This window comes from Ursus arctos, unplaced genomic scaffold (assembly GCF_023065955.2).
Source record: "Ursus arctos isolate Adak ecotype North America unplaced genomic scaffold, UrsArc2.0 scaffold_2, whole genome shotgun sequence".
NCBI lineage: Eukaryota > Metazoa > Chordata > Mammalia > Carnivora > Ursidae > Ursus > Ursus arctos.
This window is the reverse complement of record NW_026622874.1, coordinates 58,922,986-58,950,136: the sequence shown is the minus strand read 5'-3', so window position 1 is coordinate 58,950,136 and position 27,151 is coordinate 58,922,986. Positions and strand designations below refer to the sequence as shown.

Below are 27,151 nucleotides of genomic sequence, written 5' to 3'. Positions count from 1 at the left end.
TGGAGGCTTATGGTCCTAAGTCAGTTTGGGACTTCAAGGCAGGGAGAGTTGAATTATTAATATTAATATCACCTCATTTGTACACCACAGGGCTATAGGGCCTAGGGATATGCTGGTTAAGTTTACCTATTAACTCGCTCATTTATCATTACAGTAGCATGCAACTACTATGTTATCATTAACTCCAGTTCATATATGAGAAAAAAAGAAAATTAAACATTTAAAATGCCTAAAATCACAGTTATAAGTAACAGAAAAAAGCCTCAGTTTTCTGGTCTACCATTGACCTCTGTTTCATGTTGCTGTTGTTTATCAAAATGCTTTTTAAAAAAAAATTACTGAAGTGTACTAGACATACAATGTTATATTAGTTTCAGGTGTACAACATATTGATTCAACTATTCTATATATAACTCAGTGTCCACCATGATAAACACAGACATCATCTGTCACCATACGGTATTACAGTATTATGGACTATATTCCCTACGCTATTCTTTTCATCTCCATGACTTATGTTTACAGAAGTATTATTTAGAGTAGCCAAGATATAGAAGAAGCCCAAATGTCCATCAATAGATGGATGGATAAAGATGTGTCATATATATCTATAATGGAATATTACTCAGCCATAAAAAAGAATGAGACCTTGCCCTTTGAAACAACATGGATGGACCCGGAATGTATTATGTCAAGTGTTTCATGTCATTTTTGCAGAATAGTTTGGGAGATAAAAATATTATTTAATTGCCAATCTGCATGTCTACAAAATTGACTTACCTTTCTTACTTCCCTAGAATGATCTTTTTCTCCCGAATGATTGAATGAATGAACCATTTATTTTGACATTATGTCCACTGTCATGTCTAACTGGAAAAGGGGACAAAAATTCAAATATAGGAGATCTATATTATTGTACTTGAAAGAGTAACTATTTACCAGTATATAACTATAGTTGTTATACGTACAATCATAACTGCACAGTCAAAAACCCACATATGACTTTTGACACCCCCACCCCAAACTCAACTACTAATAGCCTACTGTTGACTAGAGGCCTTACTGATAAAATAAACAGTCAATTAACACATATTTTGTATGTTATATGTATTATAAATGGTATTCTTACAATAAAGTGAGCTAGAGAAAAGAAAATGTTATTAAGAAAATGGTAAGAAAGGGGCGCCTGGGTGGCTCAGTCATTTGAGTGTCAGACTCTTGATTTCGGCCAGGTCTTGATCTCAGGGTTGTGAGTTTGAGCGCCGAGTTGGGCTCCATGCTGGGTGAGGAGCCTGCTTAAAAAGAAAAAAAAGAAAGAAAGAAAATCATAAGGAAAATACATTTACAGCACTATACTGTAAAAAATCCGCATATAAGTGGATTAGCACAGGCCAAACCCATGTTGTTCAAGGGTTAACAGTGTTTACAATTTTATGAATGCATAAAGTTGGCGTGTATATACTTGGGGTCACACCTCTTAATTGCTCAGAGATATTTGAATTTTTGACACAGTTTTTTTTTTCTTTGCCTACAGAGTTCACAAGGACATTATAGTTTGCTATAAACTGAATGTTTGTGTTCCTCCCAAATTCATATTTTAAAGCCCTAATTCTCAATGGGATAGTATTTGGAGATGGCGCCTTTGGGAGTTAGTCAGATCATGAAGGAGCCCCCATGAATGACATTAGTGCCCTTATAAGAAGAGACACCAGAGAGATAAACTCTGTCTGCCATATGAGGATATAGCAAGAAGGTGGCCATCTGCAAACCAGGGAAGGGCTCTTACCAGGAACTGAATTGGTCGGCACTTTGATCCTCAACTTCCCAGCTTCCAGAACAAGGAGAGACGACCGTCGTTTAAGCCACGCAGTCTAGGGAGTTCGTGATAGCAACCGGAACTGGCTAAGACATAGCCCTACAGTTAATTTCATCTGCAGGGACTTCAGAAAGTGAATTTATTTGAGACAAGAGATTCTTAGGCAAATAAATAAAACTACTGGTAATCTTTCTTGGAAAAAAAAAACCTCACAACATTTAAAAATTCTACCATTTTCATCGTTAATGAAATTCATGCATCCGTTATTTGGATGTTTTTCCTCTGAGGATAACAGAAAAGTCAAAAGTCCTCTAGGGAATTAAGCATTTAAATTTCCCATAAACTTTTACTACTGAAAGCAGAGTTAATCAAGTCAGACGATGAGAAAGAAAAATAATCATTGCGCAACTCAGTCTTTGTCTAAATATACAAAGCCAGACTTGACCAGAGACCTTGGTCTTTGCCCTTCCTCCTGATTTTTAAAGACTTTTCTTAAAAATAGCTTTATGAGGTATAAGTTTTATTCTAAAACTTGTTTGTCATATTCGATGTATTTCTTGAAGGGACACCTCTCGTGTGTCATCATAACTTGAAGTCCCAAACCTATAGGTATTTGTAATCCTTTCTGGTCATCCTGATAATTGAGCATCTTTAAACCATAAAACCAAAAACTGGATGAAATGTTTCCTTTAGAAACTAGATACGTTTAAAAGCACACGTATTGCATGGTGCACTGGGTGTTATACGCAACTAATGAATCATCGAACTTTACATCAGAAACCAGGGATGTACTGTATGGTGACTAACATAATATGATAAAAAAACATTTAAAAAAAGGAAAAAAATAAAAATAAAAAAAAAAATAAAAGCACACTTTTCCGGGAGCCCCTCTCTGACCCTAACTACTACTTTTTCACTTTCTTTCCTAGTAACAGAACAGTAGAACTTATAAATTTAGTTCCCATGAAGGACTGGCTGAGCCAATAGTCCTGAAGTTACATTCCACAGATCTCTCCTGCATTTAAACAAAGCATGCATAATAGTACTCTGCACGTGGATTTTGAGTACTTGGGAGAGAGTGCAGGTGAGAGAGAGAGAGTTTAAAGTTGTGTCGCGGTATTCTAGAGGGGAAAGAGCCCTGGACTGGAAGTCGCTTGAGCCATCTGTTGTAATGTTAGATAATATGATTTCCAACACCGTACTTGGAAAAGATGACCAGACATGACCCACACCCAGTAATGCTGTTCAAGCCTTATCTTTGCAGACCTCACTGACTAGCGAGGCTGCATTTGACGTTATGTCACCACAAGCTTCTTGATCGACTCTCCTTTTTTCTTCTCTGATCATTTCTTGATAGCTGTGTTTGTGTGTATTTCACAGGTTTTCCATCAATATTCTTGGTTATTTACTCTTTACGTATCTCATCCACACTCATCGTTTTGACTCAGACCGACAGGTGATGACTCTTACATAAACTACCCCAGTGTGACTCTGTCCTGAACTGTGGACTCACGTATCCTTTTGGACATAGCAACTTGGATGTCCCATGGGTACCGCCAACTCACTGTGCTCCCGAACACAGAAGTCTCCTGTGCAAGCATTTGGGCAGCATCATCCATGCAGTCATGCCAATCAAAAACCTGAAAGCAAACGTGGTCTGCTTATCCCTGACAATTCTACCTCCTCATATTTTTTTTTTAAATGTTTCTCTGAGAAAGAGAGAGAGAACACATGCTAGCAGGGGGGAGGAGGGGGAGAGGCCGAGGGAGAGAGAGAGAAGCTTAAGCAGGCTCCACACCCAGTGCAGAGCCCAACGCAGAGCCCATTGTAAGGCTCGATCTCACGACCCTGAGATCATGACCTGAGCTGAAATCAAGAGTCAGGTGCTCAACCGAGTAAGCCACCCAGGTGCTCTGTAAAAAACGGTTTTCTTGTTAATAACAGCTTTATTAAAACATAATTACCACTCTAAGAAGTTCACTATTTTAAACTGCACCATGTGGTAATTTTTAGTCTATTGACAAAGTTGTGTATCAGTCGCCACGATCTAATCCCAGAACATTTATATCACACCAAAAAACCCCTCCATCCCCATTGGCAGTCATTTCCTACTTCCCGGTCCCCTCAGCCTCTTTCAATGATTAAGTCTACTTTTGTTTCCATGGATTTCCCTATTTTGGACATGGATATAAATACACTCATATAATATGTGGCCTTTGTGTCTTGCTTCTTTCTTAGCATAGAATTTCCAAGATCTATCCATACCGTAACATATAACAGAACCTCATAGAAACAGAGTAGAATGGTGGGTGCCAGGGACTGAGAGGGGGGAAGGGAAAATGGGGGGGATGTAGGTCAGAGTGGACAACTTTCAGTTGGAAGATGAATTAATTTCAAAATCTAATGTGCAGCACAGTGACCATAGCTAATAATACAGTATTGTATACTTGATATTCGCTGAGTAGATCTTAAGCTTTTTCACCATGACAACAGAAAGCTATGTGAGCTGATGGATTTGTTAATGACCTTGATTGTGGTAACCATTTCACCATGAACTTGTAGTCAGATTGTCATGTCGTACACTTTAAATAAATACAACTTTGTCATTTTTTCCCTCAATAAAGCTGGAAAAAATTAAGTAATTAAAAAAGAATGAAGTTCTACCTCCTTACATTTTTCGAAAGTGCCCCTCTTTAGCATTTTTATGTTGTGGTCCCCAGTTTGGTCACAGCTCTACGTTGTGGCTCCCTTACGTCTGGCCTGGGCTGCTCTGATCCCTTCCTAAGGGATCACTTTTCCTGCACACTGCAACTAGACGATGGACTAAATTTGAATTCATAATATTCCCAGGCTTAAAACCCTTTGAATGCCCCATATTACTATTTTAAAGGATAAAGTCCAAGCATCTGTCAAGGTCTCCCTCTAAGACCCGTCCCCACCTCACAAAGCTCTCACCATCCTTCTGCCTCCACACTTTTCTTCTCATTAGTTCCTCTGTGCATGATACCCCTGGGCCTTTGCTCCTGCAGTTGCATTTCCCTGGAATGCCCCTCCGACCGTTCTTGGCTTGGCTAATTCCCGTATCTTCTTGTCTAGAAAGGCTTTTCAGGGGTCCTTGGGTGGCTCAGTCGTTAAGCGTCTGCCTGCGGCTCGGGGCGTGATCCCGGGGTCCTGGGATCGAGCCCCACATCAGACTCCTCTGCTATGAGCCTGCTTCTTCCTCTCCCACTCCCTCTGCTTGTGTTCCCTCTCTAGCTGGCTGTCTCTCTGTCAAATAAATAAATAAAATCTAAAAGAAAAAAATAGAAAGGCTTTTCAGAAAGTCCAAATCAGGCAATTTGTGCACCCCTATTGTAGTATTACGATACCACACTCAATTTTTAAATCTAGGAAATGCATGGCTCTCTAATCAGATAGTGGCTAATCAGATCAAAGGGAGGATTTGTCTTATTTTTTTAAATCTTTTTAAAAAAATCTTTGTTCTCTGGGGTTCTAATTGCCTGATGCATAGTACGTGCTTCATATAATTATGTTGCATTAAACTTAATTGTGACATTGACTCTGACCTTGGAAAAGTCCATCTTTCTGAACATTATTTTTCATACTTTAAAATGCTGGGGTTGGATTAGTTGATCTCTTAGGTCTCTTCCTGATCTAAAATTCTGATTATATGATTCTATTACCTTCTGGCTCAGGGCAACGATACCACATTTCATATTCAATCTCCCAAACCACATTTGACCATTATCTTCCCCCATATAGCTCCTGCCAGTGCTACTGTGCAAAATGTCTTCATTGTTTACTAAGCCAGCTCAATGTATTTACAGAGGTGTCTCTTTAGGATAATCTAATTATGCCTTTATTTGTTGCCAGCGGAGGTTTATTGATTCCCTTGTAATAAATACCATATTAATATTATATTCATCTCTCTCATGGCAAAAAAAAAATCCATATTCAAGTATCTTGTGCAGAAGACACCTGCAGCTCGTGCAGAGAAAAATACATGAAGCTTTTAAAGATCTCAGACTTCCAGGGCTTCCGTAGCCAGAAGAGAAAAAAAATAAGCCTTTCAAATATCAGAAAAAGCATTTCTCTCCATTTTTCTTTTCACATCTCACCAAAGAAAGGATGTTATGTGAGATTGGCCCCATTTGAAATTTTTTACTTACAATGAAATACGGTCCTAAACATGGTTGTTATAATAAGTATCACTTGAATAGATTTTTTTGGGCTTAGTACCAGGGAGAAAAAGACCAAAATGATGCTTCAAGTGGCAACCCCAGGAAATTAACAATTCGAATAACATTTGAGCTGAGTCAAACACTGTTGTTCTCTCAGTCCGTGGATTTTTCTGACTTCACCAAACTAATCAAAAGATTTCTTCTGATACTCTACAGAGCCCAGTGCTGCAGATAGCATCGGGACATGCATTTTGAGAAAGAGAAACCAGGCCATTAAAAAAATACGGTGCTCGGTGGAACCCAAACAACTCTGCTATCTCATGTCAAGTTTCTAGCGTAGCTTTCTCATTTGATTTAATGTGCTGTGAATTTCCAGGACGCAAGGCATAGATATGCCGACACAATTACTTTTTAAACCCAAATGGGAATGATTTTGATGTTATACAGCATTTAAGGTTGGACAAAATCTTTTCTACTTCCTCCCTCCTTTTTTATTCTGAAAAGCCTGGAATTGTCAATAGCACTACGGTAGACTAGCCATCTTACTTGTGGGACCAATACGTAGATTCTTCGTGATGTGGGCTAAATAGTATTAAGGAGAGAGAAAATACCACGTGTTTGGGGTCCATCAGCCACGTTGTTCTGATGAAGCAATCCTTTTTTTTTTTTTTTTTAAGATTTATTGATTTATTTGACAGAGAGAGTGAGCCCACACAAGCAGAGGGAGCAGCAGCAGAAGAGGGAGAAGCAGTCTCCCCACTGAGCAGGGCGTCCCATGTGGGACTCGATCCCAGGACCCTGGGATCATGACCTGAGCTGAAGGCAGATGCTTAACCGACTGAGCCACCCCAGGTGCCCCTGGTGAAGCAACCTTTGAAACCCATCGGAATCATTTATTTTTACCATTTCGTCCTGGTTCAGCAGTAAAAGCACTGGTGATAGTAATCTGGGAGAATGTGCTCCAAGGGAAATCAGGCTCTTCTTTTTGGCTTTGTTTCTCCATTTTTAATCTAGTCTGGATAATTTTCCTTTGTTTCACATGATATTTTGGAGAGAACACAAACATTTTACTTAATGTTGTCATTATTTGTCAAAGGAATCTGAGCGTATTAAGGTGATGTAGAAAATATGCAAGAATATAAAGAAGGTACACTAAAGTCGCCCATCAGCTTACCTCTGGAGGCAACTACAGTAAACTCTTGGGGTTAACCTGTGCACATAGAGTTTTGTCCTGCCTTTAAATAATACTAATAGTATATTGTGAGCATTTCCTTTCATGGCCCTTTGAATAAAAAAAGGAAGCACAAGATTTTATGTCAAAAACATGACTGCGAACGAAAAATAGGAAAATAACCTGTTCCCTTAGTGAACTTCGCTCAAGAAACAAACAAATCACGTAGGCTTGAAAACAAGTGGGGAGCTTGAGCTATTTCCTCAAGAAGAATTATGGAATCAGCCGAGATACTGAGGGTCTCCTGTTAGCTGGGAAAGCAAAGGCATTACTGTGCTATGTAGGGAATTTGGAAACCAGATGAAATGGATTGTCACTTAGGACCATAATAACCAAAATTTTTGTTAGCTGATTCAACATACATATGTCGTTCAGAAAGGGGCCAAAACACACTCACACTTTCCCTCACAGAGCCCCCACCAATTTTAATAGAGACAAACTCAGATATTAATGGCTAACATTTATAAAATGATTACTTCTTGGCCACTGTTCAAAGCAATTTACATGGACTAACTCATTTAATTCTTAAAATGACACTTTGGAGTCAGGACTATTATCTTCCTCATTTAACAAGGTGACAGATTCAACTTCAGCCGTTTGATTCCAGAGAATCTCGACGTGAACACCCGGACTCTACCTCTTCCCAGATTGAGACAAGCAAGTTGCTTTCTCCTTCCCTCTCCCCTTCCTCCCCCCCTTTTCTTTCCTTCCTTTTCTGCCCACCTCCACGTACTTGAATCCATTTTGGAAACTGTCAAGGCATCAAGGTCTCAAGCAAATATCCTGGCTCCATTCTTGGTGGATGGCATCACATCGAGACTGTGAATCATAGAGCAGCCTTTTTTGGTTCTTAAATTCCTCAGAGTATAGTATTTATAAGACAAAACCAAAGTTCTTTCTCTTGACAATAATTGACTGTCACATGGTATTATGCTCACCAAGTATCAATCTTTTTTTTTTAATCAGTTCTTCCTTTCCACAGAAATGGGCAGAGAAAAAGAAATAAAGGAGAAAGAGACCTTCATCTTGTTACACATGTAATCGAGAACAAGGAGCAAAACAAAATAGTCCCCAATAGTTTTGTAAAAATGCAATTTAATCATAACTGAATTTATGATGAACAAATTATTCTGATGGCATTTGTAACAACAAATGTTTTGTTTTCTTTATTTAGTCTTTGAGCTGGGAACCATTAATTGCCAAGTCATTAAGGCACATCTCCAAGATTGGTTTAGCTTGGAGCTGGTGTTTTGTTTTTCTGAAAAACATTGACACTGTTGTTCACCATTATAGATTTGTAGATGGGACTTCTTATTTCCTTCGTCTCATTTCTGATTGATTTGACAAAATTTATTGAGCTCTAATAATATTCCAATGCAAGGAATGAAGGGGAAACAGGACATAAAAAAAGATGAACTGCATATTGGACATGCATATCACTTCATTGAGAGTGACAGGACACGGACATACTTGTATGTATGTAACAACTGGTTAAATTCCAAATTACTTGTATGATTGCTATTATGCATGTTAAGTAGATCATTACTTACCTTGTGGCTTCTGGCAGGAAAAAAAAATCATACTTCTCTGTAAAAGAACACTCACGTTTCTGGGATAAAAGCATAAAATTGACAAGATGGTCTGTTGGTGTGTTTCCCTTATCTCTACTCTGAAATTCAAGCACTGCGTTTCACAAGATCATTTTTTTAAAGATTGTATTTATTTGAGAGAGAGAGAGAGAGTGGGGAGAGGGGCAGGGAAGGGACAAGAGGACTCCATGCTCAGCACGGAGTCCTACATGGGGCTTGATCCCATGACCTTGAGACCATGACCTGAGATGAAACTAAGAGTCAGCCGCTTAACGATTGAGGCACCCCAGCGCCCCTACAAGATTATTAAGCCAATTGTATGTTCTCTGTTTTCTTGGGGTAGGGGCTGAAGGGATGACAGAGGACCTGGAAACCATAAGTAGGCAGTGCAGTTGCACAGCCCTGGAAGAAACACTCCTTTTCTGAGAAGTGGATTCTCTTCGAGCAAAGCTCACTGTTTAGAATGCCAGTCTTCTTTTCTTTACAGATTTTGCATCTGGGGAGGAAAGGTCTATGGGGAAGCCAGGTGCAGAATGGCCTCCCTTCCTTTTGCATGTCTTTCCCAATCTTGGAGGGCTTTACCACACCATGAAAGAGTGACACCGAAGAACTCAGGGAGGTCCTTTGACTGCACACGGAGGAGGGCTGTGGCCAGAACTTGGTTTGTCTCTGCTCTGCCATCACAAAGCAAGTAGATTATGCAGGGCCCTTAGCTCCTCTGTCTCAGTGTCAGGGTAGTGACACCAAGTACAGGGTTCGGATTGTCATACACAATTCAGGAGCACGTGCGAAAATGCCTTGAAAACGTGGAAGCACATTGTATCTACAACGTACTGTTCTTTGCTGATGGAGACCCACAACGAACACCGAGACGCTTTCTCGTGCAGGGAAACTATCTGTGGGTCATGGCGGTGAATATTTTTGAGAAATCATGGTTTGGATTCTGTTTCCTAGAGGCCAGTCTATCTTCTGAGTCAACATCACTACTCTATGGTTTTGATCTCTGTGTTATTCTTTCCTAACTGAAAGGCAAGACAAGCTTTTTCTTCTACTAAGGGTGTCTCCAGTGTTTTAAATTACAACTGTACTCTGTCATTTTGGGGGGAATATTTGGGAGAAGTGGCAGAAATGAACCTTGTAAAATGATTCATATGTGTTTTCTTTTAAAAAAAGAAAAAGAGCAGACACACTTAAAGGAGCACACGTTACTTCAGAATATCAAGTCTCGCTTTCGACTTTATAGCATCCAATGGGGGTGTCATCCACCGTTTACATCCATCGTGTTTGAATTTCCTGTTTTTCAAGGTAATCAGGAAAACTGCTCCTCTTCTAGAGAAGCAGAAAGACAAGTAGGAAGAAGGGAATCGTGCTGATATCTCATTCCCAATGCAAGACTAACATTGATGAGTCTTGTGGGGATTAAGGCTTGGCAAACAGATGGGATGGAGGCCAATGGTCTTGTCACCCTCACCTCAGCCTCACCTGGATCAGACAGTGATGGCTCATACCTGGGGGCCATCCAGACAAATGAGAGCTAAGTTCTAAGCCATCTATTCTCAATGTCCCCAGATCTTGATCCCAAGATGCTTCCATCCTGAATATGACTGATCCTAATTCCATGCTCTGTGTTTTAGCTCCCTTCAGTTTCTTCACATTGAATTCAAAATGTCGCTCCATGTTCAAGCACTAACCAGGTTTTCAAGTGTTAAACCAAATAATTTGATAAAAATATGGTGTGCTACGCCTGACCATTCTGTCCTTCCTCAGTGTGTGGTCTTATTTTTTGACCTTGGCTATTTTAAGACGGAAGGTGCTCTCCCAGCTAACTAATGGCAGCTCTGAGAGACCTCAGCAGGATTCACTAGTCTCATGGGAGACGCAGCTTGGAGAAGGAGAATGTCACCTTTATCTAATTGGAAATAAATTCGAGTCTTACAAACACGAACCCAGAACATTATTAAAAACAAAGAAAGAACCATTGCCAAGAATGTTACCCAGCAAATCACTCAAGAGCCAGTCTTCTGGGACCGATAAAATCACGTACATGTGCTTAAAGCCTGTAGGAATTGTCCTGTGTCACAGCTGTGCACTGGGTTTATTGACCCCAAATACCAAGTATGAGAATAAACCTGAGACGCAGCTCATGCTATGCTGTTCATAGGAATGAGCTCGAAGCCGACTGCAGGCCTGGTGGGAAAGACAAAGGAGTGGGTAGACTTTCTTCCCCCGCAAGTCTATTTTAGATGCTCGGCAATGGGGACAGAAATGATGTTGAGGAGAACAGACATGAATAAAGGGTAGCTACTGGGGATAATCCATTTTTAAAAGAAAAAATACCAAAATAGGGAGGCATTATCTGTAAAGGCACTCTCAGCTCTGGTGGCTGTTTCAGATGTTGACAGGACACTTTGGGTCACCGTTCCTCTAGGTGCTTTTCTCAGAGGATGAATTGATAATCCAACTTTGTGGCCCATTTTACATAAACAACTGAGATAGACTTCTGGGGGACAAAACCAGAAACAAGAAGAATTATTTAGAATGAGTCTTTACAAGGAATAAACTGTCCTATTCCTGCTCAAGTTCCCCTTCTCTCTGGCTTTCACAGGTCATGAGCACTAGGCTTTGTTCTCCCACCAAACACTGAGCATCCCTGAGACTCCCCAATTCAGCAGCTGAGCTAGAACGTTCGCACTGTCTGGCCAGGCCATAGATACTTAAGTAGAAATGCCTGCTTTCATTTAATAACTATCCAAATAACTACTCAAGCTCTCCCCAGGATACCTGTTCAAATGGTGTGATATTTCAGTTAGGACAGAAATCTAGCTTTCCTTTGGCATTGAGGGAACCTATTTAGAGCAAATATTTAGCCCAAATATTCCAAATATTGGCTTCTTGGTTTTTCTTTTTCTTTTCCTTTTTTCAGTTCAAGTGGGTATATGTTGTTCTTTATTTTAAAAAATTAATTTCTTTATAAAGAGAAAAAATGAGTATTTTGAAAGAAAGTTTTCTATTTACTGGTAGCATCTTCACCTGATACAATAAAATAAAACACTTGAGGGTAGAAGGGGAATAAGTAGTACGTGAAATAATAGCTCACTCAGCAGTTAGTAATTAGTGAGCTCCTCCTATGTTCCAGGTAGATGTTGGTACTTCCTCATAACGTGCAAGCACGGCAAGACGGTTGTTAGTCCCCTTTATAGATAAGGAAACCATGTTTCAGAGGCAGGAAATAAGATCATACAGAGGGGGGATGCGGATTTGAACTCACAGTGTTTTCACACCAAAGCTTGTGTTTTTCTCACTTTACCACATTTCTTCTCCACTTATTATATTTGTTAAGATACGTATTTTCTTTTGTGCACGAGACAATATGAAGGGGCCATGTTTTCTTGGAGGTGGTTGGTTGGGGATGATCCTTCACAGTCTCCCTTCTCTTGGTGTCTGTGTCACCCTGGATCGAAAACCTCAAACACCAAGTACAACCCCTTAGCCTCTTCAGATTTCTAGGCTCCATCCCTCCTACCTCTGGCCAGGCTCCTCCGGTGTGGCCCAACCCTCCCTTTCCAATCCCTTCTGCCATGAGTTCCCTTCACGCATGCAGGACACAGGTGCACCAAGTGACTGGTGAGTGTCCTCTCTTATTCTGTCATTTCCCAGACTTTTCCAAGACTTCATTTTCCAAGACTTTTCTAGAGCCACCAAGTCTCCCAGGAAGACCCTTCTCCCTACCCCTTCCATGTTCACAAGCGTCACTCCTGCCATTTTGCCCAGGCCTCCTCAGAGGCTTCCCTTATTTCTCATGGCTGGAAGCAATTTCTCCCTCTAGTGAACTTTCACAGGCTTCTCTCTGTATATTTTGCATACACTTATCACTTTTCACATTGTAGTATGATTATTTATATTGAGTCTTATCTCACCCTTCAGAGCCAGCATCTCTACTGGATTCACTGTTCTCCACAGAGCCTAGCTTTTCCTTGTAAGGATGCTCAATTTAGAAACGCTATATATTTAAAAAGGACATCTAGTTAAATTTGAATTTCAAATCAAGTATACTTTCTAAGTATAATATTTGAATACGTACAATATTTCATGGAACATAATTATATTTTTAAAAAGTCCTCATTCCTTATCTGAAATTCAAATGTAAGTAGGTATCCTGCATTTTACCAGGGAACCTTATTAACAGATGCTCAACACGTTTATAAATGAATGGATTTCATCCTAGTGCTCCAAGTCTGACTGTGGCATCTTTCGCACTTATTGAACTAACCTCAAAGACTCATAAATTATAGACGGCTTTGGAAAGGATCAGGAAGTAATTTAGCTGGACCTTCTAGTTTTAGGATTATTTTTTAAAATGGGATCTCTCCGAGACTTGCTCCAAATCACGCAACTAGGTTATGTTCAAGTGTACCCGTCATGGAAACCGGAACTTAAAAACTTGAACCTCACTTCTGTACGTGCTCAGTGGCTCATTTGGGGGCTTCCATTTACAACTGTTTCGGCCCCTGTTTTACTGATCTTTACGTCTCTCTACACATTTGCACGTTGTTTCGAATTGTAAAGTCTTAAGAATCAGGGACTGTCCCGTCTGTTTGGTCACTGGCCAAACTTGCCTGCTAAGTGGAATACAATGATAAAAAGACCCCTGAGAGATATCAACAGAACCCAGATGAACCTCAGTAGAGTGATCAAGACCCCAGTTTCGGCTCTCCTTCCCCCTCTAGCAGCACCTCTCCTCCTTCTCTCCCTGCCCTTTGGAGACTCAGCCCAGAGCACTGGGCTTCTGTCCTTGTCACCCTCCTCACTCGGGCATTCCTTCCTCCCTTAAGAGCCTTCTTGCGCTCATCTAACTGCCAGGTGAAAAAACAACCTGACAAACTCATCTGAACATGGTGTTAAATGCTGACATGGGTTTAGTGGTCTTAATGGTCCCCTCCTCCCAGAACTGGCTCGAGTGTCATGCTTTGTGTGAAGACTATTGATTTCCCCTGGAGATTAACTGCTTCCTCCTGGGAACTATCACCACATGTCAGTCAACCCTCTGCTATCCTTCTCTGGTTGAGGTATAATCAGCTGTTCATAAGCGTGCACTTGTGCACACACACACACACACACACACACACACACACAATGACCTCTTCAAGGACAGGGACAACCCCTTATTTACACTTATACTTCCCGCATCTAATATAATGTCCATCCGCTAATAGGCAATCAACATATATTTGTTAAATAAATATTTTGATACATTTATGGAAATGGGATCCCTAGGTATGAAACAGCCAGTATAGTGACTCTTTAATGATTAGAAGCTCAAACACTGAAAACAGCCACAAAAGAAGACTTATTTTTGTCTCATGTTCTTACAAGCTGTCTTCAATTATGTCTAGCGGTCAGGCCCGGAGATTCCTTCTAAGAATAGGATCATTACTGGCTCAGGAGTGTTTACAATGCTGCACACTATAAGTCCTAAACTGCTCTGTTTCTCCTAATTATTGCCTCCAACTATGTTATTTTGAATCTCTCTCTTTTGTTTCTTTAATCCCATCTTGGGTAGATTCCATAACTTTCTGGCCACCTTCAATCATTAAAACATAGATTTACCAGTTCAAAACAGGAGGGGAGAAGGTGCCCCCTACTTCCCTCTCTTATTTCTAGGCCTATTTTCTTTGAAATTGAAGGCAGGGAGGAGGGACAAGAGACTCAGAGTTCACCTTACAAAACTGTCTCTATCCTGGACCAAGGTATAAGGCATTTCTGGAATCCCCCTGGCTTGAAATGGCTCTGTCCTTTGCTGGTGGCTTCTGCGGATGTGGTGGTCTCGTAAGGAGGGAGCGCTTCGTTTCTTGGAGAGGTGTTCAATTGTCCTCAGGCTGGACTAACTCCAGCCCTGCTGCAATATTTTTTGAGGCGGGGGTTGAGGGCTCCCTCCCTTGGTCCCATGGCTGCCTGAGCTGCTCTAGAGGTCCTGCCCCCGACCCAACAACTGTTGGGTCTGTATCCTTTCATTTGGAGCCTCAGATATCATATTCTGGGTTCTCTTCCCAAGTATTTACTTCGGTGCCTTTGAGCCCTGCAGATACAGGATACGCCGGCGTACTTCCCATATTCATAATATCTACATAAGAAATAGGCACTTTCCACCATGTTACAAACATGCTCTTCCTCTGGATTCCTTCTCGAGTTTTCCTAAGGGTTCTCTCCCCACAGTGCTCTACTGTTTCCGGTGGGACCTCCATGGTGGGCCACAGGTCCTACAGATCGGCGAGGGAGAAGACAGACTCTCCCGTTGGTTGGCACCTCCATCTTTACCCAGGATTCTCTTGTGGGATACGCTTTCCTTAAGTACAGTCCCTGGTCCACAGCTGGTCAGGTCTGAGGGATGCTCCAAACGGAGTCACCGGAAGTGGCGCCCCCTGGTGCTGGTCCACGTCCCCTGCGGAACTGACGTGGGCTCTGTAACATAGCTCATTGAAAGCCGGCTACACAACAGAAAGCAAACTCTTCCATTCTAGCAAACCAGCACGTTATCAAAAGTTTGGGGCTTCGGCACCCTACAAAAGTTGTTTCTAAACCCATACTTTGTTTTTTTTTTTTTTTTTTTTTTTTTTTTTTTTTTTTTAAAGATTTATTTTATTTATTTGACAGAGATAGAGACAGCCAGCGAGAGAGGGAACACAAGCAGGGGGAGTGGGAGAGGAAGAAGCAGGCTCATAGCAGAAGAGCCTGATGTGGGGCTCGATCCCAGATCGCCGGGATCACGCCCTGAGCCGAAGGCAGACGCCCAACCGCTGTGCCACCCAGGCGCCCCTAAACCCATACTTTGTGATGCTTCTCTCAATTTTGTCTCTGTGTATTCACCAAGTGCCTGGTTTAGAATTCATAGACACTGTCAGTCCTGGGGAAATTTAAGACGATCCTCCGTGCTCGGTTGCGTAAAACCTTATTTTTCTTCATGAAAGAGATACAAAGTGTCACCAATTCAATTAACTTTTTGTTTGTTCTTTCTGAAGTTGTCCAGACAGTGCTTTTTAAGAGCACGGTTTCTAAGAAAAATAAAATCAATCACACGGATTCAGCATGTTGCACTCAAAGGGCATTAGTGATATAAAAATAATAAGTAATTAGTACTCAGTTTTAAAAAGTATAAATCCAGGAATTGTATTCTTCTCAGAGGGGAGCTGGCACATTTGTCCTGGCTTGAGTCCTCAGGCTATTTATAGACCCTGCACAGGACGGATTTTGGTTCATGATGTGGTGAACTGTGTTTTATGGGTTAAACTGTGTTCTCCAAAAGAGGTATATCGAAGTCCACATCCCCAAAACCTCAGAATGTGACCTTATTTGGAAACAGGGTCTTTCTGGGCATAATCAAGTTAAATGAAGTCATTAGAGTAGCTCTTACTCCTATATTACTGGTGTTCATAAAAGAATGGGAAATTTGGACACAGGCACGTCTACAAAGAACATCATGTGAAGATAAAGGCAGAGATTGGAGCGGTCCATCTACAAGCCAAGGAAAAGCAGAGACTGCCAGCAGACGGCCAGCAGCTGGGGAGAGGCACGGAACAGGTTCTTCGCAGCCTGGAAGGATCCAACACTGCTGACACCTTGATCTTGGACTTCTGGTCTCCAGACTGTGTGAGACAATGAATTTCTGGAGTTGAAGGCACCCTATTTGTGGTACTAGCTATGGCAGCCCTAACACACAACACCTTTTTCTTAATCTCTTAATTTCTAAGTTCATATACCAAGAGCACTCACCTCCCGTTTGGGAGCAACACCTATAGGAGGTGAGACGAAAGAAGAGGCCAAAGCTACTGGGATTCTGTGGCCAGGCTGCCCAATATGTGGTCTTCCCGCCCTTACCTCTCCAGGCCCTGCTACCTCTCTTCACCTCATCCCCTTTCTGAGCCAAAAAGATGTCATCATCCAGGAAAAATTAATTCTAGTATATCCTTTATTCTTTTCCCTGAAATGAAATTGTTTTCTCCAACATAAATCGAGAATTCTACATTGGCAAAGTGATAAATAGTTGGGGAACTTAATAAATAAATCCTTCACTATATTATTATGAAATAAAAATGAGCATTTTTGTCTTTTGTTTTTTTTTTACCTATCTAGGAAAAGCCTCTATTTCACTAAGAAGGAAACTGAAATAAAAGGCAAAATATATGGTCTCTGTCCTCCTCTCCCTACCCTCTCCCCAACCCTCCTCTCCCTACCCTCTCCACAACCCCCCCTTCCCCAGTCCTGGCAGAGAGCTTCTAAAACCCTCATAATATCCTAAGGGATAAGACCATTAGGAGCATCTTTTGTTCTAATATTTGGTTTTTGCCAGGGATGTACTGTATGGTGACTAACAAAATATAATAAAAAAAAATTTAAAAAAAAAATTTGGGTTTTGACCCTAGTTCCTGACACAGGGCTCCTAAATTCCTTGGAATTTCTTGAGTGACAGGAGTATCTTTTGTTCTAATGAGGTGACTCTGGGTGGGCTCTGGATGGCTTCAAGATGAGGGCTGGTCATCAGAAAGACGAAGCCATGATTAGAAGCTTAGAACTTTTCAGGCCTTCCCCCATTCTCAGGGCAGGGAGAGGGGATGGAATTGAGTTAATGATCAATCATGAGTATGTGATGAAGCTTCTATAAAAATTCCAATACGACGGGGTTCAGAGAGCTTCTGGTTGGTGAATGTATTCACGTATCAGGAGGTGGCACCCCAGCCTCATGGGGACAGAAGCTCCTGCACTCAGGACCTTCCCAGACCTCACTCTGTGTGTCTCTTCATCTGACTGTTCATCTGTAACTATTACCACATCCTTTATTACATAATAAACTGGTAAATGTGTTTCCCTGAGTTCTTTGAGCCATTTTAACAAGTTTTTGAACCTGATGAAGGGGTCATGGAAACTCCAATTTATAGCTTTTGGTCAGAAGCACAAGTGTCAAACCTTGGACTTGTGATGCTTTCTGAAGTAGGGCAGTCTTGTGGGCTAAGTTCTTACCCTGCGGGATCTGATGCTAACCCCTGGTAAATAGTGTCAGAACTGAACTGAATTGTTGGACACCCAGCTGGCATTGGAGAATTGGTCACTGTGGGGAAAAAACCCACACATTTGGTGACTGGAATTGCAATAGAATGTTGAGAGGAGAAACAGGGTCTTTCCCTTTCACTCACCTAGAAAAGAAGAGGAAATTAAAACATAATTTTACACTGGTGATATGTTCTAATTTTTGGTTCTGAGACTAGAGTGTCGGACACATACAAGTTTTCAATGAATTCCTGCTGACAGGCAGTGATGGCCAGTATATTTCTAGTCTATACAAAATCTTTGCAATATTTGTCGAGTCTGGCTTATCCTGGGGTTAGAACTTAGTTCTAGCCAGGTGGTTTGCCTTTCTGTTTTCTGTCTCCAAGTTTAGAATGAAAACGTAAGAGGGGTGAAGTAGAATGTCCTCATTCCCTCACACAACGACCCCCTTGTTGTGGCTAGGGGAGAAAGTGATTTCAAGATAAATAATTCCTTGTCAGTCAGGGTAGGAGATCTCTTAGCATAAGAGAGTTGGTTTACTCCTAAGAAATAAGGTCAAAATTATGTAAGCACTATGATTACGAATTTCTCATGGAGAACAAGTAGTGGTTTTCTTTTTTTTTTTTTTTTTAAAGATTTTATTTATTTATTTGACAGAGAGAGAGACAGCCAGCGAGAGAAGGAACACAAGCAGGGGGAGTGGGAGAGGAAGAAGCAGGCTCATAGCGGAAGAGCCTGATGTGGGGCTCGATCCCAGAACGCCGGGATCACGCCCTGAGCCGAAGGCAGACGCTTAACCGCTGTGCCACTCAGGCGCCCCAAGTAGTGGTTTTCTTAAGGAAATTAGTTCTTGGAGTGGGATAAATTATTAAGTGTGTTTTGTTTTAGTTAATATTCACCCCAGGAGAAAAACCCCCAGAGGAGAGCATGTTAATGAGCAGAAGCAGAAGCAAGTGACATTCAACAAATGGCAAAAGCTCTGAGACTTCTTTTAAGACAAAGGAGGAAACTGGGAGAGCCTGGAACTTTACCCTCTTTGGAGTGACGGTAGGTCCTAGAGAAATAGGGGCTGGGAGAGACTTGGAAGCTGCCGAATTGTGGAAGAAGAGGGTTAGGTATGAAATAATATCTACCTAGGACATCTCTGAAGACCTAGAATCTTCTTGTGAGGCTGCCAACCCACCCCAAAGCCTCCAGAGCTCATGATCCCTAGAACAACACAAGAAAGCAAAGTAGTTAGGTCAGAGGAACCATCAACTAAACCCATCCCAAAGGAGCCACTCAATGCCCCATAGGCCTCTCTCACTGGTTTTGTGTGTGTGTATAGCAGGGAAGCAGGAGAGGGTAGAAGGTATCTAGGGATACAGGCCTTGCTACAAGGACCCAGGGATACAAGCTGCAGAACGTAAAGAGAAGGGGTCTGCTGCACAGGCTACAGCAATCAGCACTGATCCTACCGCTATGCTGTAGGGGTTCATTAGGTAGCACGGTGGAGTAGCGAAGGGCGGGTCTTCTACCATTGGATTGCTTGGGTTCAACTGTTGGCTCCTTGCTTTCCTAGCCATATGACTATGAGTACATTGTTGAAGTTTCTTTAGTGATTTGCACTTTTGGTTTTTCATCTGAAAGTGGGCATAGAAACTACTTCATGCAGCTGTTACCATTAATGAGGTAATGCGTGCAGAGGAACTGGTACCTGGGACATCTTTTATACACGAGTTCTTATTATTAAAGCAGTTATTTCAAGCACCAAAAGCAAAAGATATTATTAAAGCACCAGAAGCAAAAGATATATAGATGGAACATATCATAATGGGCTATCCGGAGCAATATTCAGTATTCATTTTGAATTTATATGGCCAAACTCTGTTTATCAGTTTGAGTCTGCTTAGTAAGTAGTGGGTGAAAATTGGCAGGTGAAATTTTTTCAAATACCAAGGATGAAATTAGATACTATCCACTTAGTACTTACACTGGAATTTTTTGATAAAACACACAGAGTCTCTTTCCTGAGAGAAAAGAGAATTAGTGTGTATAAAAAGATGTTGGGAACTGAGAAGTGATTTCCCTCTCAGGGTTCATTAAAGAGTCTATATTAGACTAACTCTAGAAAATAGAAGTCACTAACATTAAGGAACTCATAGGAATAACAACACAACACCAGAACGGTGACAAAAGCTATTTATCCCCAGAGTTTTCTGATTTCTGCTCACTGTCATTATTGGTTTCTTTGTAACTTTCTTTTCCAAAATTTGTTATGAATAATTAATTTTAACATTCTTATTCTTTAATTTTTTTCAAGTTTTTATTTAAACTCCAGTTAGCACACAGTGTAGTATTAGTTTCAGGGGTAGAATTCAGTGATTCATCACTTACATATAACACCCAGGGCTCATCACAACAGGTGCCCTCCTTAATGCCCATCATCCAACTAGCCCATCTCCCCCCCCACTTCCCTCCATCGACCCTCATTTTGTTCTCTATCATTGAGAGTCTCTTTTCTGGTTTGCGTCTCCTTTTTTCCCCACTCTGTTCATCTGTTTTGTTCCTTAAACTGATTAACATTTTTTCTTGTGACTCCCATGAACTCCCTTGAAATAACTGGCAACACTACAGGATATTATAATGCCAACATTGGAAATACCCAGCGCACGAAAATTATATTTGGAAAAAAAAGTCACATTGGACAAATATTTTTATCAATGTCCAATTAGTTTGGGCTATTAATCCCCAAGGTGCTCTATATTAAGTGTGTTAAAACAAGATGTTGGTGTGAGAGGTGGTGGGGAGGACACTAGAGGGGCTCGAGTATAACACCATGTGTTTTCTCCCTTGGATCTGATTTAGAGCTCATCAAAAATCAGCAAATGACATGTATTTTATGGCTTCAAACTAAAAATTCCCTTTGAGTCCGTAACAAAGATTATGTTTAAACCATTGCAAATGTAGAGCTCAGTTCCCAAATCCACTAACAAAGCTGAGGAATGAAGTAGATCAATAGGTCTGGAATGATTGAAAGATAATCAAAGCAGACAGCTACTTTGACTTCAATGCTGTTTTTCTTAAGCCTGAATTCTAAACATGTATTTTAAAGCCAATAAATTTAGAATCTAATTTTTTCCACCTAGAACATTGTGTTCGATGTTTATCACTCTACTCCTGTTGACTTTCAAGGGGCGTAAGGTTAACGTTAATACAACCACGCCACCCAGTGAACATGCCATGCATACAGAAATGTTACTAGAATTTGCTATTTTCTTTATATATTGGTGCATTTTCAGTAGACCTATAGCCCCAAACTTCTATATAAAATTTACACTAAAATAGTAATTGAAAAATCTATAAAAGCATTACACATTTTTACTTATTCATTCATAATGAACTACGGTTAAAATGTGCAAAGGCTATTCCAACACTTGTGATAAAGCGTTTTGCATATTAGATATAACGTGTAATGTTGCTGAGCAATACATGTTAGATGACACATTGTTTTCTCTCTTATGAAATGTTAGGCAGGCATAAAACTATGACACTCCTTTCTATGAGGTGTTATCTACATCTCTCGATACGGAGCTTCAAAGATTTTGTCTGATGCCCTTCATATAAAATGTGTGTTCATAATTTTACTTCAGCCTGCTACTCATGGTTAGTCATCATTTTAAAGAAATGAATAAAAATTATTAATAATATTAAGGGAGTTGAATAATGGCATCAATGATACAACCAACAAATCTGCATCAGTCAATGTGATGTGGTCAAAAATGCTGTCATGATCTCACATAGCATCACTATCCTCCCTTACACTGATCAGACATAGTCAGAGTGTGGTTTTCAGTTTCAAGTTCACGAAAGTTGAATAGAACACTTTTTTGGTCACCCTTCTATTTTTCTTAAGAAGTATAAGCACATGGAGAGGGAACATAAAGAACCAAAGAATATACAATCAAAATCTCCTTTTACTCTTACCCACGCCCTCCCCGTTTTCCTCCTCAGAAGCTACTACTATTACTGATTTCTCCTGTTAGATGAACCATGTTTAAAAAGGAGTAGTTCATTTCAACATTAACGGGGTGTTCAGTTTGTACCAGACGTGGTGTTAGGTGCCCAGGAATCGAGCCATTAAGAACCAGTCCTGTATAGTAGTTGAGACAGACATATAACAGCTCATTTCAATATAACATAAACTTTAATTTTTTTTAGGTATGCAAAGAATCCACTGATCTCTTCCAAATGCCATGGATCTGGACATTTCCATGTGTATCTCCCACAGGCGTCTTGAGCTTGACACGTCTAAAACTCAACCACTGCTCACCACCCAAAATGAGTTTCCCTCTATAAATCAGAATGACACCCCATTTATCTGGGTGTTTGAGTCAGAAAGCTCTCACGAAACATTTATCAGGCATCTACAACATCTAAGGACTTGTGCTAGGCTATGAATATATGATGGCAAATAGGGTCGTTCCTGTCTTCACCAAAACCTGTTTACGAGACTCTATTCTTGCTTCCTCTTACTTCTGCCCTCCTAGTTCAAGCAGTCGTCAAGTTCCACCACTTCTACTTCTTAAATTCCTCTGGGATCTATTTCCATCACACTGGCAATAGCCTCATACTGGCTGTCATCTTTTTCCTCCGGATTACTATAATGGTGTCCTAACTGGTTTCCCTCCCTCTTGAACTGGTGTCCTTGCCACTCCTGAATTGCACTTACCTCACACTAGCCAGAATCATTACCTAAAATACAAACCTAATCACCTAATCATGTCAAACCCTTCAAGCCTTCTATTACCTTTAGGAAGAACTCCTTAACATGACTAGAGTATTCTTCATGGTCTGGTCCCTGTTTACCTCCTCAGCCCCTTGTCTAGAATCTGTGTTCCCAGACTGTGCTTTCCTCTCCTGTGTGGGCCTTCACACGAGTTGTTACCTCTATCTGCAGCACTGCCTCCCCCTCCCCGGTTAACCTGGCCAATTCCTAGATATTCTCAAGCATGGAGCCAATCAGGCTGAACTGCATTTTTTAAAAATTTCTTTTTATTACCTGTCTCCCTTCCCTATGAGAATATAAGATGTCAGGCCAATTGTTAGATTGGTTTCTCCCACATTTGTTTGTTCACTATTATGTTTCTAATACGAAGCTCAGCACCTGGCACAAAATTAGGGGCTCAATAAAGTTTTTTTGAATGAAAAGATAGATTGCCAAGAAAGCCAGGAGGAAAGTCAACTAATTCAGACTATGGCATAGGTAAAAACTTCTTGAAAGACTCTCTGAAAAATAAGTAAGAATAAGTAAGAGTCAGGCAAAGAAAATCAGGATAGCCCAGACAAGTCAACACAAATATGGTCTCAAAGTATAAAACAGCCTCATGAACAGGAAGTGGGTGTGATGGGAGGTGAGGCTGGAAACTTTAATAAACACTGACAAGATCGTGGAGGTCCTAGCATGCCAGGCCATGGAGTTAGACTTTATCTTGGAGGTGATAAGAAAGATGGTTGGAAGAAATCTAAGCAGACAAGGGAAACATTCAGATTTACATTTGGGACTAATCATTCTGGCTGCTACTTACAAGATGAATTTGGGGGTGTGGGCAGAGGTGGTAAGGCTAGAGACAGCACTGAGATAGCGGAAATGAAAGGGACAAATTAAAGCTGGAATGGCTCATGCGCCCTCCCAAGTGGATCTATCTAGAAGGCAAGGAAATTATTGAAGGAGTCACCAAGAGGACATGACCGCTGGTTGACCTGTGAGCTGGACACCGGCGACTGGAGGCTCCTTACCCCCTCCCCGTCCTTGGAATGTGTGTCCAGCTTGCCTTCCTGCGCCCAGAGGCTGCTCCAAGGACACAGCCTTGAGACAGTGATGTGCTGTTGAGACCCATCTGGATTGTATACGTGACTGAAACCCACTAAGGATTCTATATAAACTTTCAAGATTTGGCAGGCAAGTGAGAGATCTACTCCTCTTGCGGCCACCCAAGACAAACCCTGTATGTAGGTTCCTTTGTTTATTCAACCTGCTACCTACTAATCTGGAGTGGCCTACCTCTTTCTTCCGTCTCTCCCTGCCTGGTTTCAGATTATACCCAGGAAGGTCCCAAGGAACTTGTGAACCAATAAATTTAAGCCTGAATCTCAAGGGAGAAGTCAGGAACAGCAGTAGTTTCAGGCTTCATGAGCAAACATTAAAACAATGAGTGGATGATACTCCCAAGGAGAAAATACAGACAAAAAATAATAACAACAAGGTTGGAACTTACACTATTTAAAGGGCAGGGAGAGAAAGAGCCAGCTAAGAAGCATGCGGTAGGTAGAAGAGAGAGGAGCAAAGCAAAGGGAGTTAGGTTTCAAAGAGGATCTGATCAGTGGTAGCAAATGCAGCTGAGAGGTCTAGAAAGAAAGAGAAGCACTTGCCCACAGCGCAGGCGGGGTTGGTATATTCCATCTTCTAAAATAAGTTAAGAGGTACACGAGGAGGGAAGGGACATGGGGAGGCAGGGCATTCAGGTGTATGTTGCACAACAGCCTGAATTTTCTCAGTTAACTGGAAACAAGGCTACTGGAAATGTGTGGCCCATAGGGAACCTCTGTCCCAATGCACGGGTGCCTGATGGCAAGTAGGGAGTAGACTCCATCTTCATATTTTCAGCTATTTCTATCACCCAAGATCAAGTGAATCAACTTTTCAGCCTTACTGATCTGCTAAAAACAAAGCGGAAACAACAATTTGGAACCTATCACTTTAAAAAGAGATTTGTTTTATTTTAACCCAAAGCACGAGCTACCACAGAGCACCCCTTGCATTAAAGGTAAAGTCCCAGCTGCAGGCTGTCATTGTCTCACCGAATATCTCCATCATGTCACTCAAAGGTCTGCTCAGTCCTTACAGGTCTGTCATCCAGCCTCTAAAGTGCAATCTAGAAAGAGAACATGTGACTAAAATGAGAACAGGAACAGGCATAAAAACTGCAGATGCACGTGAATGTGTGTTACGTGCTTGAAAAACACCGTTCAGACTACACCGACCCCCTTCTAATAAAGACGGGAGTTGAGGCTGGGAAGGGGTCGTTTGTAAGAAGGCACTCAAAGCTCTAAGACAGGAAACTGACGGAGGATAAATTAACGGACTGTCAAGAAGCAGGGGGTGAGGGGAAGGTGGAGACCACGAGTGTGTCGTATGCCCCTGTGTACTCTTTCCTTCAGGGAGCCGAGCTGAGGATTTACGGGATGCATTCAGGGTCAGTGTGGACAGGCACCTGGGTCAGAGGCCTTGGACATGGGGAGTTTGGATGCCGATAAACCCTGCAGTCTAGGCTGGGAAGAGAGGCAAAGGCCTGAGCACCGACAGAGAAAATTAAACAGAAGAACAGATACAGAGCATGTGAGGGGATACAGGTGCAGAAAAATACGATGCCATAGTCATAAAGAATACTAGGTTCCATTTTCTGCGTAGTTAGTGTCTTTACGGATGATGATTAAAAGTCTAAGCTGAGATTTCTGCCATTCCGCCCTCTACCTCACACTGCCCAGTTAATAGGCAACTGAACTTTTAAAGTCACACTTACCCTGAGATAATCTCAATAAATACCCATTAGTTCTTTCATACTTTTAATTCTAATATAACTATCAAACTGCCATATCTATGGTAAAATTATCCCCCAATTAATCTATTACACTGTAGAGTTGTCTTGTTTTTCTTCCCACTGGGTCCATTCTATTCTTGGCCCACATCTTTTCTTGTCTGGATTCTCGACAGTTCAGACACTTGCTGAGTGCTTACCATGTACATATGGACCAAATACAAATAATAATAAAAATAAGAGCTAATATATATTGAGTGCTCACAATTCTGCCACGCACTTTACACGAACTAATTCATTTAATCTTCAAGACAACCTATAAATCAAATAGGACTATTATCTCCATTTTGCAGAGGTGGAAAGCAGCTTAGTGAGGTTAAACAACTTGCCTGAGTCCATATAGGCAGTAGTGTGACTGGAGATTTAAACCCAGCTACTGATTCCAAAGCTGTGCCCTCCAACCCTTAGGTGCCCCCCTCTTTCCTGCCTCTAAAGGAGATGTGCTCCAGGGGCAGGTAAGTATGCACAAGTAATACATTTGGTTCGGCAAGTGCCAACAAAAGGTCTTTTTTCTCTCCTTTCCTCACTGACTCTCTGAGATCTTTAAAATTCTGCTTTCCTAACCTATTTTTGAGTTTTACTACATTCTGACTTTGACATATACCTAAGTACACAGACTTAGGGGAAAAAAAGCCCCAAACTACTTAATATGAAATGTACTGTTAGAATGGGTACAGACTTTTCTAACAATATGCACAAAAAAGCACCAGAATTTGTCTACTTCCAACACAATCTTTCTAGCATGATTTTTCACTTTATTCAGTCCAGGCTCCGCATCCAACATAGGACCCTCACCAGCTAATACTCCATCCTGCAGTCAGACGTAGGTCCCATTATGGCCTCTAGCGCCCCAAACCCAAATAAAACTCCACGGTTTCTCCACCGACACTAGTTCGCTCATGTCTTGCGCTGCAAGAGTCTGACTTGTGATCATGATGAAGCGCTTTTCACTCGGGGACGTGCACGTTTGGGGAACAGTCAGTGTCGGGAAGCAGCTGGCGTGCCTGGTTATTGTGGAGAGATGCCCGGAGGGAGGGAGAAGCTAAAATCAGAACTCCCGGCTTCTACTCTAGACAGTGCCGCTTACTGCACAGTTGGGAACAAATCACTTCCAAGCCCCCATTTGCCTGCCTGTAAAAGTGAAAGGCTCTGGCCGGATGAACCGTTACGCTCCTTTCACCTCTCCAAGTCGTGCTCACCAACGCAGAATCAGGGCATTTGTGTCTGGATACTGGTTGTTCTGCGTGTGAACCACTGTGCGCGTCCTTCGCCAGTGGCATGGCCTTTCTGATTTAAATCCCTCATTTGATGACAGTATCTACTCGCCCCCTTCTTCCATCCCCTTTTAATGAAGCCTAACACAGAAGCCGTGCGATCATACTCGATTTCAAAATATCGGTATTAATATCATCACTCTGGGACTCTAGGACTTACCCTGCCCCATGGAGAGCCCCACATTGTCTCTCCCTTCTCACTCTGAGCTTAGCTCAAATCTCTAGAAACTGTCCATTCGCTTTTGCTCTCAACCTTGGGTCTCCGACATGCTCCACGCTGTAGAGCAACTCAGCAGCATCCCCGCTGCCCGAACTCCCAGCCCTTCCGGCAAATCGCTGCACTCCCACTTCCTGTGAAATCCAGGTCCGACTAGAAGCCAACGC

The 27,151-nt window shown here is 41.5% G+C and overlaps 1 long non-coding RNA gene across 2 annotated transcripts; it reads right to left on the bottom strand.

The window, feature by feature from the left end:
• Window positions 1–1,102: 1,102 nt before the first annotated feature.
• On the bottom strand, window positions 1,103–27,115 carry LOC113268682 (uncharacterized). 2 transcript variants are annotated; one of them, XR_006411476.3, is made up of 4 exons: window positions 26,928–27,115; window positions 24,697–24,770; window positions 1,787–1,902; window positions 1,103–1,295 (listed from the first exon to the last, which is right to left on the bottom strand). It is a non-coding gene; the product is annotated as an uncharacterized LOC113268682 (long non-coding RNA). The 2 variants fall into 2 exon arrangements; XR_003321223.4 differs by having other exon boundaries at window positions 1,103–1,292.
• Between the last annotated feature and the right edge of the window lie 36 nt (window positions 27,116–27,151).